The sequence below is a fragment of the Camelus dromedarius genome, chromosome X (assembly GCF_036321535.1).
Source record: "Camelus dromedarius isolate mCamDro1 chromosome X, mCamDro1.pat, whole genome shotgun sequence".
In the NCBI taxonomy this organism is placed as follows: domain Eukaryota; kingdom Metazoa; phylum Chordata; class Mammalia; order Artiodactyla; family Camelidae; genus Camelus; species Camelus dromedarius.
In genome coordinates this window covers 36678828-36695039 of record NC_087472.1, presented here as the reverse complement: position 1 = coordinate 36695039, position 16212 = coordinate 36678828, and the positions used below count along the sequence as shown (strand labels likewise).

The 16212-nt window shown below is 45.2% G+C and overlaps 1 protein-coding gene across 1 annotated transcript in view; it reads right to left on the bottom strand.

The window, feature by feature from the left end:
• Positions 1-15793, bottom strand: part of PAK3 (p21 (RAC1) activated kinase 3) — a 240316-nt gene extending 224523 nt beyond the window's left edge. Inside the window, exon 1 of the mRNA XM_031445108.2 lies at positions 15658-15793. The gene's annotated coding sequence lies outside the window, so the exon portion shown is untranslated. The remainder of the gene's footprint in view (positions 1-15657) is intronic.
• Between the last annotated feature and the right edge of the window lie 419 nt (positions 15794-16212).

Below are 16212 nucleotides of genomic sequence, written 5' to 3'. Positions count from 1 at the left end.
CTACCACCAGAGATGGAAGGCGAGAGAAGTGGGGAGCAGTCATAATGGCGTTTCTTAGAGTTAAACCCCTGGACACGTGGAGGACAGTGGTTTCCATGCTGTGCAAACAGTTGGGTGTAGATGCCGAGCAAGTTTGGCTGCTGCTTGAGCTTTTCTTTCTTTTCCTAGACCCAAGCAAGATCAGGTCACTTACAGTGTGAGCCTGGAGGCAGGGAACTGCTGGGTACCCTTCATCCCACTGAGATGCTAAATCCACACCCATCCATCTCCAACATCCCCTGGTTGGGTATTAGAGCGCAGGGCAAGGCCCATAGTTCCCCTTTGAAAAACAACCTCAGAAGCTTGTGGGTACTGGCCAGGGTGCCACCCCTGCAACTAACTCATCCTTGAGGGCTTCCCTAAAATGGACCTGTAGTGTTAGTTAGTTCCCAGGTGCCACTGAAATATTATGGATTCTGGCCTCCGGGCCTTTCCCACTCTGGTGGTCAGGCTGTTACACCTCTTTTTCAGTGACTTAACTGAGGGTCCATGTCTGTCTACAACTGTGTGTGTAGTTCTTGGGGCCCCTGAGACTGACTCTGGACTTGTGCCTAAGGAGGGAGCAGGGATGGGCTGGATTGTGCCCAAAGAGCTAGCTGTCCCTGTTGTCAGTTTCAGGGATGATCTTGGAAGCCAGGACATCTCACTGCATCTCACTGCACTGCATCTTCTGGCTCACCTGCACCAGAATTTCCTGAGATGCTTGTTAAAATGCTGATGCCTGAGCTCCTGCTTCAGAACTGCACAGAAAACTCTCTGTAGAACTTCTGCAAGAAGCACATAAAAACTGTGGTAGGGCACCTCCTTTTTGTTTTATCTTCTTTAGATGGGGTGACCAACTATATTTTGTCTATTCTCTGCCTAAATCTAAGGTTCCACAGTGCGCTATCCATGGTATGTGCTTATAGATGCCACATGCTGAAACCCATGGCCATGAAGGTCCATATCTGCCTGAATAACTCAGGCCCTCAGGCCACTTTTCATCCTCTGCTTTGTGCATTCTGAATTAGACTGCACACTCCCATGAGGCCATGCTTCTGTGAACACATAGCCTTTACTGCACTGCTGAAGTGTATTTGAGGACCAAGGTTAGGTATGCCCTGTGTATCATGCTGACATGCCAGCAATTGTTCAAAAGGTGATTAATGATTGAATGCAGTTCAAAGTGTGTATCAAAGTACATATCTCTTTGAGAGTATGTCTTATCTTTAAAAAAAAAAAAAGCTTACTCCAGAGTCAGGTCCGATGCCTTAGTGAGAAGAGTAAAGTTCAAAGAGAAAGGAGTTCCTTCCCTTAATTGATCAACCAGTCTGTCTTCAATACATCATGTCTTGGTTGCTTTGGGAATACAGACATGAGTAAGACATAGTCAGTGTCCTGGAAGAGTTTAAAACCTACCTAGGGAGACAACAAATACACCTGTGTTAACTATCATCAAAACAAAGTAGTATAAGATATATGCTACATAAGCATTGTGGACCAAATGTGACATAGGACGTCTCAACTCTCAATCGGCTTCAGGATAATCCCCATGTGCATCATTGGTACTGCCACCCATCACACCAGACACACGGAAGTCCTCCTTGATTGCTCCCTCCCGTCAGCGCCCATATCCAGTCCATCAGCAAGTCCTTTTGGCTCTAGTTCTAAAATGTATCCTGCATCTGCTCACTTCTCTCCATGGCCACTGCCACCCACTAGTCCAGGCCACAGCATCTCTCTCTCTCTCTGGATTACTGTCCTGGCTGCCTATCTTGCCCCTCTTTCCCTTCTTGCCACTCTCCAGGCCAATTTTGTGTAGCAGCCAGAGTACTATCTTAAACCCATAAATTAGATTATTTTGATCCCTCACTTAAACACGTCAGTGACATCTCGCTGCACTCAGCACAAAGAAGGAACTCATGACCATGGCCTGCAAGCCCCTGCCTGGTCTCCAGCCACACTGAGAATCACCCTCTCCCGGGTTCACTATCTCTTATAGTTGGTTGAATATGGCAAACACCCACCTCAGAGGTCTGCAAAAGTTGTTCCCTCAGCAAGGAATGCTCTTTGTTATTATTTATTCATCTTTCAGGTCTTGGTTTAGATGTCACTTCCCCCAGAAAGGCCTGTCTTCATCCCCTCCCATCGAAATTGTCTTCCTTGTTATTGTCTCTCATACCACCCTGTTCTTCTCCTTCACAGCACTTATTGCAACTTACAAAGCTGACCCTTGAACCACACAGGTTTGAGCTATGCAGATCCACTTATACGTGGATTTTTTTTCAATAGTAAATACCACAGTACCACACAATCTGCTGTCGGTTGAACATGTGAGTGGAAACGGCAGATACAGAGGAACTGCATGTATGGAGGGCTGACTATAAGTTATACGCAGATTTGCAACCATGCAGATGTCGGTGCCCCAAACCTCGCATTGTTCAAGAGGCAACTGTAATTATGTATGTCTGGGTTTGTTTGTTTCATGTCTATCTCCTCCACTAGATTATGAGCTTCAAGAGGGCAAAGCCTATGTCTGTTTTTTTTAATAATCATATTCTAAATGCCTAGCACCAAACCTAGTATATAGTAGATGCTCAATATGTGTCTTTGGGATAAAAGGATGAAAGAATAAAGAAGTGAGACGGTCTGAGAAAGATTTCTGGAGAAGAACCAGTAGGAGAACACCATGAACAAAGGCAGGGAAATGGGTATTTCTATGCAAAATGTATTCTGGAGATGAGGGTAGCCCAGTGCGGCTGGAGTATGGGACCTGTATTAAGTACATACTATTGGAAATGTATGTGGTAGTCATTTATAGTCATGTGGTAAAACTCCAGGCTAAGAAGTGTGACTTTTATTTGGTAACATCCGCCAGGCCACTACCCTATCCTGATCTCAGCTAGCCCCAAAACAACCCGGGGGAGTGGGGCAGAGTGTACCAATCTCCCTCAGCTGCAAGTAGCTAGGGGTGACATGGCCCTCAGAGCTCCAGCCATGGCCAGGGGCCCAGCAGGATTTAGAATGAGCAACGTCTGCTGTCCCCAAGCAGCTGGTGGGGAAAGGGAAGGGGTGGAGAAGAAGGGCTTGTTGTCAAAGGACATCCAAAGTCCTCTTGGGTCAGGCAACCCCTTCGGAAAATTCCATAGATGGCCAGGTTCCCATGGGGACCCTTACTACTCAAGGCTGACAGGTATCTCTGGTACTAGTTAGTAATAGCACCTACCTCAAAAGGCTAAATGTGAATTCCTCTGTCAAATGGGAACATTAAAGGTGCCTGCCTCACAGGGTTGTTGTGACATTGAAATGAGATGATACACGTAAATACTTAGCCTAGTGGCTGGCACACGATAAGCACTCAACACGTGTTAGCTGTTACTACTGTTAATAGCGTCAACAGCAGCAGCGACAGTAATATTGAACAGTTCAGGGAAGAAATAATAAGGGCTGAACTAGAGCAGAGACCCTGAGGAATCCAACGGGGCAGCACAGGCCTGCAATGGTCACTGTGGGGCCCCAGAGGTGGGGTTTAATGTATATAGAGAAGGGCCCAGAGACTGGGACCCAGCCAGCGGTGGGCAAGGCAGGTTGCTTGGTCACCAGGCTGAGGCAGGTGATGCCCTGGGAGCTGGCCCCCTTCAAGGCAGGCCCTGTCACCAGGGTTCAATTCCCAGCTCTATCGATCAGGTAGGAATTGTCACTATGGCAGCATCTGCTCGCCTTACTTGACGTATTACTTGGGGAGGAGACACCGGGCCCTGCGGCCGGTTGTCTTGGAGGAATGCCGGAAGGGAATACATGCCTGGCAGGGCTGCCAGGGGAGGCATGGGAGGGTCAACTAACAAAACTTTGTGCTGCCTGGGGCCAGGCTCCTGTGAGAGTTGCTAAGCAAGGTCTGCTTTGTCCCCATTTTGGTTACTTTGTAGACCATCTCGGGGCCTGTGAATTCGCTGCCATCCAGAAGCAGCCCGTGTTACATTGGGCAGTGCTTTTGCAGGAAGCCCTCTCAGTCTCAGGAGGTCCCCATGCAGAAAGGCCATGCTTACCCCTCTGCTGACCCCAAACAATGGTACTTCTGATACCTCACAGGCACCAGAAACCTCTGCTGGGGTGGGAGTGAGGCCCAGAAGTGGCCCAGACACTGAGCAGCCAGGGACCAGAGGGCCTACAGGGTAACTAAGTTTGGCAACAGACTGATAATAACAATACTTTTTTGAGCATTTCTCAGTGCCAGGCAATGTGCAGAGAACTTGGCAGGAATTAGCTTGATTATTCCTCAAAAAATCTTAAGAGGTAGCTACCATTATTATTCCCTCTACACAGGTGGAGAAACTGAAATTTAACGAGGCAAAGTTGTAAACTGACTATAACTCAATAAAAAATATAAATAAATAAATAAATAAATAAATAAATAAATAAATAAATAAATAAATAAATAAATAATTTTTTTAAAAAAGAGGCAAAGTGACTAATCCCAAGTGCCTGAGCCAGGACTCCTCCCTCTGCACAGACCTCCATGAATTCATCATAATAAAATAAATAGCTGGCATTTATTGAGCATTGACTATAGGGAAGACCCTTGACATATGTTATCTCTTTGATTCCTTCCTATAACCCTATGAAGTGGGTACAATTATTACTCTTTCCATTTTACAGAGCGAAGGCAATTAGGTAGTTAAGAAACCTTCCAAGATCACATAGTTAGTGGGAGACAGAGCAGGGATTTGAACATAAGCAAATGATTCCAGCTCTCAGTCCTTTAACCTTATATGACCTTCTCTTTTTCTCCAAAACAGTTCTTTTACCAGGGAATATCTGAGGACAACCATGATAATATATCTTGACCCATTTGTTTTCGGTGATCTGCTTGCTCTAGTATCTCCACCGAAAAGGGTAAGTCGAGATCATTCCAGACGGGAGAACTGAGGCCTCGTGAGGCCAAGTGACTTATGCCGCATTAGACACGGAGCAAGTGACTGAGACCGTACAAGACCTTGATGCCTACTGACTCTCATGACTGGAAATGACAATACAGAGGACAGACACTGAAGAGAAAGGGTAGAAGTCTTCCTCTGGCGCCTCCAACTCAAAAGAGCTTTTAGAGAAATTATAGCTGATGTAAGATCTTTCCAGAAAAGAGCCAAGAAAAAAGAAAAAATATTGTTTTCATGTAGCAAGGTTAAATCAATTCATACACTACAAAGTGCAAACTTGGGCTCCTTCAAATGGGGCATTAGGTTTGAAGATGGACTCGGTCCCATGGGTATATTCTGGAAATCTCTGTGCATGGATTTGTTGTGCTCATGAGCCTGAGTCATGTTCAGTCTGAATTCAATGAATCTGTATTGGTGGATGCCAAATATTCCTTGCCTCGTGCTGCAAGTTTGATAATGAGAATCAGACCAGAAGGGCTAGGGTGAGCTGGAAACCCAAGAATCTCAGCCAACAAGACTGTTGTTCAGCCTATTCTGGGCCCTCCCCCTGGCTATCTCCCCCTTTATAGCCCCCTTTCAGCTGAGAACATCCAGGAAGTGATTCCCTACCTCTGACCATCCATAATCTTGGCACCAGCTGGGAGTGGGAGGAAGCAAAAAGCCAGTGGGTTTCACACCCCTATGATCTATAAAACTAACAATAGTCACAAGGGTCTCAGGAATGTACTTCTGAATGACAAAATTTATGGGTTTACTCAGTTTCCAGTTCTCAAGAATCAAAACCAGTCTCCCAGGCCCACCCTAACAATGATATGTCATAACCCTGGCAAGAGTACTCTGCCATTAAAACCAACCCCTCCCTGCTTCTTTCTTGCTGTTTACAGTTACTTAGACTCTTCAGGGCCCAGACTCTTGACACCCAAGAAAATATGTTGCTTCATCCATTTGCCTTTGGTACAACGCAGCCCCATATACACCATGGGGAGCCCTTGATAGTAGACGATTCAGGTTAACCATTCAGGCCCCAGGACCAGACAGATAGACCCATTGTCCTCACCAACTGACTGAACTTGTGCACGTCTCTTAGCTGCTCTGAGCCTCAGTTTCCTCCTCCATGATATGAGAACACTAATAGTACATACCTGATGGAGTTGCTGAAGGGATTTGATGAGATAATGTGTGCCAAGAGGGTCGTGCAGCACTTGGAGCAGGGCTCAGTACATGGTGGCTATATATAAAAAGGAAGACTGGCCGTCTCTGAAAGTTTGCCTCGGAGAGCATTTCTCTAGCTCCAGTTTCCCCTGTAATGAAGTGAAGGGCTGAAGGCTGAGACACAAGAAAATAAATGGGGCAATGGGGTATATACACTGATGCTGACCCCTTTCCCTTTGGTATTTAGAGGGCAGGGCAGTATTGAGAGAGGGCCTATGGCTGAAGGAAATAAAGTCAGTGATGTGATGCAGGAAGGGGTGATGGGTGGGGTGGAAGAGGGAGATGAGGGCCTAAAAGGCTAGGGTGCTGAAATGCCATGAAACAAGAGAACCCACTGCCACACTGTGAGTTTAATGAAGGAAAGAGAAACAAAAGTTTACGAAGTCAAAGGAGGGATACAAACTTCGAAAGGGAGTCAAAGGAGAGCTTGGGCAGAAAGGGTCTGAGTTTTGGAAACCACTTTGTCCTTTCTCAGAAATGTTTTGACTGCAGATTCAATGCCAAAGGGCCTGACATACACTTATTATTGAATAACTGGTCAGTTTGTTCATCTAAACTTGCTCTTATTAATAAGAACATTCTGCTCTCCACTCACCTCTGCAGAAAGCAGCCCCAGGGAACTAGGTAAAAAACCAGCCTCCCCAAATGCAGCCTCATCTCACAGGTTTTCTAAGCAAGAGCTACTGGGAGATGTGGACTTCCCACTTTGGAAAATGGTTTCATTCCCTCAGGCCAGAAAGCCCAGGGGATCTCGCCTCCTGAAAGTTCCCGCAGGAGGGGGTTACAGCCTTCTCTGAATCATTTAAAGAAGCTGGTTAACAGATTTCCTGGGTCCACTCTTGGAGTTTCAGATTCAGTTGGTTAAGGTGGGGACACTAACATATTTTATAAATGATTCTGTCATAAAGCAAACTTTGACTCTGGAGACAAGTGTGCTTTGTTTAAATGGAAGGCACTACACTATAGATAGTCTATCCTTAACTATGTCCTCATTTATGTTTGAGGAATCTGAGGCTCAGAGACATTGAAGCCCTTGTTCAAAGTCACACAGCTAATTAATAACAAAACCAGAATTGGAATTCAGGTCTTCTGCCTCCCAATTCACTGTCAGCGCCATTTACCGACCCTCTTTGCCTCCTAATAAGATTGTCCTTTCTAGTTTAAGTATGAGGACAAATACGTCCCCTCCTGATTGTAATCAGAGTTAAAAAGCAATGCTACCTTTGCAGAATAATTCATTAGGAAACAAAATATGGCAATCCTCAGTTCTACTAGAAGCATCAAGCATAGTTTTTTCATTTTTATTTTTTTGATGGCGGTACTGGGGATTGAACACAGGACCTTCTGCATGCTAAGCATGAGCTCTTCCACTGAGCTATACCCCATCCTACCCCCAAGCATAGTTTTAAAAAGAAAGGAAAATACAGCCTTTCCCCTTAAGACCAACCATAAGGAGAAATGTGTCACATGATTTATGTGTAGAGACCATATTTGTGGCTATAATGTTTCAGTTTTAAATTATTCAGCATTGAAGAAGAGACAACCTAGCTTTAAGATGGGACATTCATTACCTTAACAACCAAAGCCATTTTTTTTTCAAGGCAGCAAAGATTAATAATTACATTATCTGGCCATCAGTTCCCCTGTGAACTATCCTTACTCTAGTCCAAACCTTTAAAAGAAAAACAAAGCAAATATTAGCTAGGATCTAAAGCCATTTTCCAAATATCAAGATTTTGAGGTAAATGGGAAACCATAAATCATAACTGTCAATAGTTCAAATAATCCAAATTATTCCTTTGGGGACAATAACCCACCCATCTTCTGACAACTCAAAAGCATCCCAGGGGTGGGGTAAATACCACAGTAGGTAAAGTGAATTATGGGTAGGTACAAAGGGCATTCTTAAATATATTGAATTGGAAAACTGCACTTTAAAGGCACCTAGATCCATCCCTAGAGGAGAAAATCTGCCAGATTTTTAGCTACCAAGTGTTGGGGAGGGTGTATATCAGGAAATTTTTCCAGCAATGCCCAGCTCTCAGAGCATTTCTCCTTTCTGTGTCTTCTCCATCTGTAAAATGGGTAACAACCGTCACCACTCTTCCATCCCCACCCTGTGCTCAGCCACCCTCAAAGGATTTTAAGATGGCTAATATCGCTCTCGCTTTTCAGACAAAAAAATAATTCTTAAGCCACACAAACGACCACTGTGATATCCCTTTTCTAATACTTGGATCATACCCTTGGCCTAAAGCAAACGCCAAAATTCTTTGGACCATATCTGGATGTTGGCAGGAAGGAGATACAAGAAAACGAAGAAAGCCCAGGCAGAGTGAGGGGAACAGCTACACCTGGACGTGTTTGTCACTATTCCCTTTGCAGAGGGTGACATCACTGTTTATTTCTATTAGAATAACTTCTCATGGGAGGGCCTCAAACTGGTCCTCTTTGTAGGGAGGCAAGTGGGATAGAAGCCGACTCCTACACAGCACTCTGCTTCTGGAAAATTCTGGAACCAATCTAGCTGACTTCAGAATTCAGTGAAGATGCAGCAGTAGCTTTTTTTCCCAAGTGTTTTACAAGGTAGATCTCTAAAGTTCATTTGCCATTGTCTGCTGCTGTGGCTGCTGCCAGCAGAAATGACCCTAAATAGCCATTCATTTCACAGTGAATTTAGAGGGACTTGATGTTGGAAAATGCTTTCGACACAGTTCTAGTTGGAAATGAATTAAAAAACATGTTTGCTTAAATAATTGAAGGTGAAACGTGTATTACATGTGTTTCATGTGTGCAGTTAGGGATTTCTGCTCCAAGCCTTTTGTAGTGCCAAATATGAATTCCTGCCTAGCACTTGATTTAAGAAGCAAAACCTGAATTATCAGAAAACATCAAGAGGAGGAGTAAAGTATACGTTTATACACTGCAGTTGGGGTGTAATTGGTTAAAAAAAAAAAACACTTTAGAGAGAGATTTGGCAATATCTAGGAAAAAAGTTAACTGAACAAACCCAGTCCTACAAATGTATCTTAAGGAAATAATGAGCCAAATGCATATAATACAGTCCAGGGACATTCATTGTGGCATTGTTGAAGTGCTCATAAAGGAATAGAGTGACAATCATTATTTTTAAAAGCTGTAAACATTTCTGTGCAATGAAAAACACTAACATCAAAGTCAAAAGATAAACAATAGACTACTTACTATATTTGCAACAGACGCAACTGCTAAATTGTTACTACTCAAAATATATAAAGAGATCCCAGTTATCAACATGAGAAAGAAGAACCCAGTAGAAAAATAGGCAAAGGATAGGAAATGGCGATGCAGAAGAAATGCAGATGGGTGATAAACATATGAAAAGACATTCCACCTCTCTAGCTAGCTAGTACTCAAAAAAAATGCAAAGAAAATTTTTTTTTCAGCTATCACATTGTCAAAGATTGAAAGGATCAATGTAATGCAAATCAGCGAGAAAGAGCATGGAGAAATGGCCATTGTTAGGGGGAAGGTAAGTCTCCGTGGCCTTTCTGGAGGGCAATCTGGCAGGCTCTCTAAAAATCAAAGATGTGCAACCCAAACTCTTGGAACCAACAAAGTCACTACTGTGAATTTGGACTACAAAAACGGTGGTGACCAGTACGGAGAGATGCGGGTAAAAAGAGGTATGCTGCACCAATATTTAATAATTTGTAAAAAAAAAAATGTGAAAGAATGTAAAAATTCATCAGTAAAGCACAGATTAAAGAAATTAGGTCACAATCATTGACAGAATACTATGCAACTGTTAAAAAGAATGAAATAGCTAGACGCATAGCAGCAGGAAAAGACAGAGTTCAGCGAGGAACATATTGTAGAACAGCACATGGAGTATTGGTCACATCTTTCATTATTATTTTAGGCACATGAATACATATGTAAATATTCACAAAAACACACACACACAAAATGAGATATCCAAATTGTGAACATGGTGGAGAATCAGTAGTGGAGAGGAACATTCTCCTTTATATTCCTATTTTTACAAGCATGAGCATGTATTATTTTGATCATAAAAAATGCTTTTTTTAAACAAGAAGTGAGCCAAGCTGTGCCACTCCCCCACAGTGTCCAGCTCCCACTCCCAGCCTCTAAAAATGTCCCTTTCAAGACAGGGTGTTCCAGCATCTAAGACAATTTCAAATCCCCAAACCATGAGCTTTTGCTGTTTAGAAGTTGAATTAGGATCAGAAATGCTGAAAAGACATGGAAGGGTTGTTGCATTCTTTGCAAAAAGTTTCATGCAATTGTGGCATGATTGACACCCCTTCTAGAACACCCTCCCTCTCCCATCCTTCCAAATCTCCCACCGTTCTTCCTGCCACGCCTACTTTCCCCTTTATCTCTTTCATAAGGTTGCGTGCGAGAAGGGGAAATGCCTAGCTTGTTTCAATTTGTTTTTTGTTTTTATCTCAAGTCCAGGATTCAATCCATTCTTTTACACTAATGAAATCCCGCTCTAACCCCCTTCCCCTGCCCAGTCTATTTGGCACAAGGTTCATCCCAGTATTTCCAATTCCCTCCAAGGTAAGGTTGACAGTTCCAGCTCTGGGAATCTTTGGTAATTAGGGAGCATCTACAAGTGACCCTAGGCTGTGTAGCAACACCAACAGCCAAGCCAGCTAAGCAGGTGCCCTAGACCTAGATGGCCCTGAAATTACATGCATGTGTTAGTGGATGCGAACCCGTCTTTCAGGAGGGCATTGGTAGCTTTCTTTCATCAGACTTTCAAGGAGGTCCTTAGTCCACAAGATGTTAATAATGACCAACATGGAGGGACTGGGGTGACTGAATCACCCACTGGGTATCCAGGCAGAACACCCAGTCCCCCGGTTTCCAGCTGGCTGCGGGGCTTGGTGAATCACACACCCGTACACTCAAGAGGAATGGAGATAGAGAGAGACAGCGAAGCATGGCCTTTCAGGGCTCCACTAGAAACCTGCCCCTCTGCTAAAGCTGCCACAGAAAGCCCACACAACTCAGGCCGGCACAGGATCTCCAAGTCCCACTGAATGAGCCACACTCCCCTGCAGTACGCAAGAAGACAACTAGGTCTACTAGAAAGAGCACTAGGAGGCAGCAGATCTGAGTTTAAGCTTTTGGGATGACTTCTGTTCTGTCATGTGGTAGCTGTGTGACCTTAGGCAGCTGGCCTCACTTTATTGGTCCTCATTTTCCTCATCCAAACAGAAAGTTTGCACCAGAAGAACTTCGAAAGGCACTTGCAGCTCTACCATGCTATGAACCTCCCCTCTCAGACAGGCACTTCCACTAAGCTCTCCAGAACAGAGAATGACTTCTCTCTCACTTTCCGGTATCACATCTTAAAGTCACACAGTTTTCTCTCGTGGCTAACCTAAATCCTTCCTGCTGCAAGTGAAGCTGGCCACTGGCATGCAGAGAATGGCTGGTGTGAGTACAGAGCACTGTGGACTACTAACTCAAATGCCTCCACATTAGTCTCTACCCCAAACCAGTTTCCAGTGATTCTTAGCTGTTAATCCTCAAGAACTCCATTCTTCTTTCAAGGCAGCCTTGTAAAGAAAAGAGGGGATTAATGAAGAGTCAAGGGAGCCAGGGAGGGTCAATAGTCACATGAATGTTTTTTCTTTTGCCTTTAAATTTCCTTAAAGTTGGCTATTGGCAAAATGGACCCCGGAAATTGTGCTGAAGAACTGCCAACAGACTCTGGCCCAAATGGGGCCCTGGGGACCCTGGAGATGAGCCAGCTTTCCAAGATGACCCTTTAGAACTGCTTCTGCAGGAGGATGAGTCTGATGGTTAAAAGCAACTTTCCAACTACATTTAATTCCCACCTCCTGGGTGCTCTGGTCAGCAGGGTGTGTTTAGATTGATGGGATTTTTCTTGAGGCTGTACTGATGATACCTCTGGACCAGGAAATTAAAGGCCACACTGAAATTGTCAGGATGTGAAAGGAAATAAGCCCAGAGAACTGAGTCACCCAAGGTTGAATAAGGATAGGTCTTTGCAGTCAAAGCACAGCAGAGAACTGAGGCCGTCTGCCCAGTAACAACAGAAAAACAGGACTGGGGCCTGAACTATCAGGATACCTGCCTCAATTCTTCACTTCCGTTTCATAACAACCTGGAGTTTATAGAAAGCCTTTCTTCTAAGGAGCACAAAATACTTGCAGAGATATTATCTTAGTTGTCATCACACCATCACAGTTGGTGAGAACAATGATTATTATCAGCCTCATTCTACACATGCAGGAAGGAGAGCCTAGGGGGCTGAAGTGACTCATCCAAGTTGACCCAGCAAGATACTACCGACAGCCTCAGCGGGAAACGCTCTTGCCCAGCGTTGCCCAAAGAGTGTTCTTCCTCACACCAGCCCAGCCAAATGCTTGTTGGTACACCAGGTTCTGTGGGCAAATATGCCTGGGAAATGCTGTATCAGCTATGCTCCTGGAGAGTCACAATATACACTAGCCCAGTGAAGGCTTTAAGAAGTTCTGCAATAAACAATCCTGTTTCTGTTTAAGCAAGAATTTCTCAGAGTAAACTTGACCACAGAACTCTGTGTGTGTGTGTGTGTGTGTGTGTGTGTGTGGTGTGGGGTGTGTGTGTGTGTGTGTGTAACACCTACTAACATCCTATGGAATGAGTCTTTTTTGGAACCCACATTGGGAAGCACTGTCCTAGCCCCTAGACTAATCTGAGTATCAGCACAGCAAGAGAGCAAATTCCATTCCAGCCTAAGCTGTGGGGGAAGTTTTTTAGAGATATTGCCTGATACCCTGGTATTGACAGCCAATGAGTAAAGGACCTTGATGCACCCAAAGGGCCCCAGGCTATCTTTTCCTCTGCAGCAGGGCATTGGCCAGACCAGGGAGGAAGTCGATTCAAGATCACCTCCGTCTGCTGGCACTCCTTTCAAATAGAACCCAGGGCTATTTTTGGTCTTCATTTAAAGGAGGAGATGCTCAGGATGCTGGTCCAAACCCTCAGAGCCCACACTCGTTTAATGAGCAGAATTTTGTGCCCACCAGGCACTTCCAGTAGAAATCATCCATCTCTTAGGTTCGTTTTCAGGGCCATCCATCAGCCCATGCAATCAGCACCAGCACAACGAAACAGGAGACTCGGAATGTGCCCCTATTCTGGCTTAATTGCATGAGTATTGGAGTAGTCATCGTATCCCCATTTCAGAACTAACATACCGCACAGAAATCTTCTGCTATTGTTAATTACCAGTGACACTACCAAAATTACCTAAAATGTAAAACTCCCTGAAGATCCTGTCCTGATTAATTTGTATTTTATATACAATTCAAATGATAAAAAAATCACAATGGATTTAATATTTATCTCTGCCATTTTCATGTTTTCTTTTAGTATTTATTAGACATCCACCATGAGGGAGATGCTTCCTTTGAAACTGGTAAATTTGTGTGCAAAAAGTAAATGTAATGCGAGTATACCTTTCTGTCTCTATCCACTGGCTATGTGAACAATTCTGTGTAAGTGGATTTTTGGTAAAAATATTCACTGTAAAGGTCACAGGGGCACCGTTATTTAAGATGATCTGATTATGAATCCTTGGGTAAAGCAACAAATTCTGCAATGTTCTCTTACTGTTCATCTAGTTCATTTGCCTTGTAAATCCATACTTACACATATCACATTTGCTTCAAGCAAAACCCACTAGTATTAACAAGTGAGCTAGACATTTCTTAAGATGAGGATGTGCTCTGATCCTTATCAGTCTGCAGCACTGGCTCCTTTTGGATTCACCATTAATCACCATCCCAGCCCAGGGAGATTCATTCTGAGTTTGTTGAGAATGTGACAGTAACACTTCTGAGAATTCCCTGTAGTCTTACTTAACTATGACTCCTCTGCCTTTATACATGCTGTTCCTTCAACTTAGCCACCTGGTGAATTAATTCTTCAAGATTCACTCAAATGTTACTTGCCCTGTGAAGCCTTTCTTGATCGTACTCCCCACCCCCAGCCAGGCATCCCTCTTCCATGCTCTCAAAATACCCTGCCTGGCTCTTGTCATCCTCTCCTATAATTATCTGTTTACACATTCTATCTTATCTATCAGACTGTGCACTCCCTGCGAGCTGAGATGATGTTTTATTCATTTATTCATTTCTGTGCTTCCAATACCTAACACCACTGGCACATAGCAGCTGTTTCATAAATGTCAGTTGTTTGACTGAATGGTCACTGTCCTTAACTGCACATTTTGAGACCCTGAAAAGCAATGCTTTATTAAAACCAGAAATTAAAATGTCAAAGAGAAGGTTTACCAGTTTTGTTCATTTTTACTGATTTCTTCTCTCTTTGATTAAAGAAAAAAATGACCCTGCCAATTCACACCTTATGGGTCAAGGAAAAAAACAAATTCACAACTAATACCTAGTGCTTCTGGTATGTCCTTTTTTCTCCAAACATACAGCTACATCCTAGCCCACCACTAACACCACTGCGGTGAAGACATGAGGATCCACTAATTAAACGGGGGGGGGGGGGGTGACATGGGGGGGGTTACTGTAGGGATCACTGTAAGAGCTTTGTATCCTCATTGGCTAAGAGGGGGAAACCTGCTAAGAAAGTTGGGCATCTTGAGGGGAACAATAATGATGTCCAGTAGGACTTGGTCAACCTGGCTAGAAATTCTATATCCAGAATGTCTGAGCAACACCCCCAGCTGAGGGGATTTCCATCACTTTGAAACCATCCTTACCCTTCCAACGTGGGCAGAACAGGTTGGACCTGATCTGCCTGCGTGTTACTGCAATCTGGCTTGGCATGGGATGATACCCAAGGACATGTAATGCCAGGAGTGGCCCAGCCCCATGGCGCAGACACACACACACACACACACACACACACACACACACACACACACACACACACACACACACTCCAACTCACACTCACTGAATCCCACACAAAACCCTTACCATCTCCCACATCTGCATTCCTGGGTGCCCAGCTACACACGGGGAGTGCCCCCTCACAAGCCTTCATTTCTCTGGTTTGCTCGGCCCACACCCCCACTCTACCGGCAGACTGCAGCCGGTTTTGTTGTATGTTAACAAAGCCCCATGCACCCAGGTGCCCAGCTCGATCGACTCCATCCATCTCTCCCCGCCCCCATCCATCAGCTCCCAGAACAAGAGAAAGCTCAGCTCTGGGAAGTGGATGCGGGGAGTGGGGGCGCAGAGAAAGAGAGCTTTAGGGGTGGGCGGGGGCAGGAGTCCGGGCGGCTTCAGAGCTCTCTCGCCATGAAGCGAGAGGGACGGCGAACAGGCAAAGGGACCGAGCTGCCTTCCCAGCCCATCGCACCCCATCTATTCACAGAAAAAGACCAAAAACTGAAAAATAATCTACCCTCCCGTCAGCCCCCTGCCCTCCCAGAGTCTCTTGGGGCCACTGGCGCTCCAATAGCCCGCAACAAAGCGCCCACGACACAGACCTGTTCCAGCCCCTTCCTGGCCGGAGCGGAGGGGAAGCTGCTGCAGGGTTCTGCCCTTCGCCGCCGGGCAGCAAGCGCCGGGGATGGGAGGAGGAGCAGGAACTGGGAGAGGAAGGAGGACGAGAGGGGATAGAGACGCAGCGGCGGCGGCGGCGGCGGCGGCGGTAGGAGGAGGAGGAAGAGGAGGAGGCGGTGGCGGCGGCTGCTTCTGTGGCAGCTGCGGAGGATGCTCTTGAGAGGGGCAGGGCTGGGTGCACGGGGCGTGGGCTCACGTGCGCCCCATGGCCCGGGGATGCGCGCGCGTCTGGGTGTGTAAGAGCATTTGGGTGTGTTTTGACTGATTATTCCAATTCCGACCTAGTCTGGAACTTGTGGTTCCTGCAGCCAGGCGGAAGTGAAACCTTTTTAGTCTCCCAAGCTTGCCTGTACCGGCCAGGGGATGGGGGTTGAGGGTGAGGGAGGGAGATGGGGCAAAAGGGGTTCAGTACTAGGGCTCCAGGCCTGCCATTAATGTCCACACCCCTACCTTCAGTCTTCTTTCTGAGCACTGGTGAA